The sequence below is a fragment of the Mustela lutreola genome, chromosome 6 (genome assembly GCF_030435805.1).
Source record: "Mustela lutreola isolate mMusLut2 chromosome 6, mMusLut2.pri, whole genome shotgun sequence".
In the NCBI taxonomy this organism is placed as follows: Eukaryota; Metazoa; Chordata; class Mammalia; order Carnivora; family Mustelidae; genus Mustela; species Mustela lutreola.
This window is the reverse complement of record NC_081295.1, coordinates 156395296-156397772: the sequence shown is the minus strand read 5'-3', so window position 1 is coordinate 156397772 and position 2477 is coordinate 156395296. Positions and strand designations below refer to the sequence as shown.

At 41.3% G+C, this 2477-nt stretch overlaps 1 pseudogene; it reads left to right on the top strand.

The window, feature by feature from the left end:
- LOC131834743 (peptidyl-prolyl cis-trans isomerase A-like) lies at positions 1-1926 on the top strand (annotated as a pseudogene).
- The last annotated feature ends 551 nt before the right edge of the window (positions 1927-2477 follow it).

Genomic DNA, 2477 nt, shown 5'->3' with positions numbered 1-2477 from the left:
GTTATCCTTTGTAAAGGTCATGATGTCACTATTCTCAGCCCCAGTTTTCAGGTGAGGAATTTCTGAGACCTAGTGTATTTTACTGACCACTCGGTTATATTTTACCACTCAGGGTTTTATAATAGCCTGTTAAAAGTTATAGGAGCCTGAAGAAAAAGTAACATTAGAGAGCCAGAATTTTGTTATTTTGATGAAAACACATTTACATGACACATAGCATCTTCCATCAACAGCAATCGTCTTTAGGCATATGAATGCTCAGAAAGAATTTCCATAGTCCAGGCGATTCATGTTTTATTTTCATTGAGGTAAAACATACATGAGGAGAACCATATATAGCTTACACACACAGCTCGAGGAATCTCCGCAAACTGTACATATCTATAATACCACCCTCCTGAGGAAAGACAAAAACCTTAGCAGCAGTAAGCCGGGAGTATCTCCTGTTGCTCCGTTCCCCTCACCATACCAGAGTCTTGACTGTCCTGACTGAACAGATTAGTTTCTTTGTCTGCGGCTGGCTTCTTTCAGGGGGAAAATAGACAACCAGCCCTACTTCCTATCTCTTATGCTTCCAACACTGCCACCAAAATATATTTTGAGATTTAGATTACTTGATTTGAAAACAATAAACTAGAGAAAGAGGAACTATAATAAGGGATACAGCCAGAATTCTGTGATGACCCCTGTGGTTCCTTTTTCTCTGGTGTGCAGACCTCATATAATCTTCTCTCCTTGAGGGGAAGGAAAAATTCTTCCTCTACTTTTCAAGGTCTTCCAGCTGGTTTAAGAGTTAAATTGATGTGAGACAGATTAACAGGAGAAAAAAAACCCACAAAGTTCTATTACATATGCCTGGAGGACCAATAATGAAATGGAGAACTTAAGAAATGACCAAGACAGGTGGCTTTTATACTTTTTAGACAAAGAAACAATACATTTTTGAGGAATTGACAGGAGAAAGAAAACAAATGTTCGGGAACTTTACGGAGTAAGGAATTCTAGGTGGAATTTGGACTGAGATAGCAGATTAGTAAAAAACATAACCGGGTTGTAAATACAGCCTGATCCACTCTTATATTTTCCATCTCTGGTACAAAAATGTCTTTTACTTCTTAATACAGAGTGAGTATTTTTCATATGAAAGATGTATTTCCTGCTTTCAGAGACACCACAGAGGGTCTGTTTCCCTAATAGCTTCAATTCAATATATCAGTATGTGACTGTGGTACATTTTGGGACAACCTGCCTATGGCCCCTACACTGCCCTGATTGGATTACATTACATGACAAAGTGGAAGGGGGTTTTCAGATGTAATTGAAGTTCCTAAGTTAAAAATAAAATAAATAAATAAATAAATAAATAAATAAATAAATAAACAAACAGAGATTAGGCCTTGCAGTTGCTGCCTCCTGGAGCCACCTGTGGGGCCCAGCCATGGTCAGCTCCACTGTGTTCTTCAGTGTCACCCTGGACAGCAAGCCCTTGGACCAACTCTCCTTCATGCTGTTTGCAGACAAAATTCCAAAGACAGCAGAAAACTTTCGTGCTCTGAGCCATGGAGAGAAAGGATTTGGTTATAAAGTTTCCTGCTTTCACAGGATTATTTTGGGATATAAGTGCCTGGGTGGTGACTTCACCTGCCACAGTGGCACTGACAGTAACTCCGTCTGTGGGGAGATGTTTAATGATGAGAATCTCATCCTGAAGCTTATGGGTCCTAACGTCTCATCCATGACAGACTTGGACCCAACATGAACGGTTCCCAGGTTTCCATCTGCATGGCCAAGACTGAGTGCGATGGGAAGCATGTGGTCTTGGGCAAGATGGGAGGGGGCAGGAATATTGTGGCCAGGGAGTGTTTTGGGTCCCAGAAAGGCAAAACCAGCAAGAAGACTGTGACTTCTCACTGCGGACAAACCTAATACATTTGACTTGTGTTTTATCTTAACCACCAGACTATTCCTTCTATAGTTCAGGAGAGCAACCCTTCACCCATCTGCTCAAAACATCTTACAATCTTTATGCTCTTGCTGCAGCTCTATGGGTTCCATATTTTCCTTGCTCCCCTGCAAGTCTAGCTGGATTCCAGAGTTACGTTTATTATTGTGAAATAAAACCTAAACAAAACAGTGACAAAGAGGGTGACTGGTAATCCTGGATGGGTCTGACCTAATCAGGTCAGCACTCTGAACGAGGGTCCAAAAGAGACATATTTAGAGGGAGAGGGGCTCCCCTGCTGGCTTTGAAGAAAATAAACAGCTATAATATGAACTGCTTCTGAAGAGGGTCATGTAGCAAGAATGGTGCCTTTAGCAACCAAGAGTCTGAGTTCTAAAACAACAAGGAACAGAAGTTTGCCAACAGTTGAGTGTGCCTAGAAGAGCCTCAGATGAAATTGCAGCCTTCAGGACACTGAATTTAGTCTGCTGAGACACTAAGTAGAAAATACACCTAAGCCATATTCCTAGTCTGC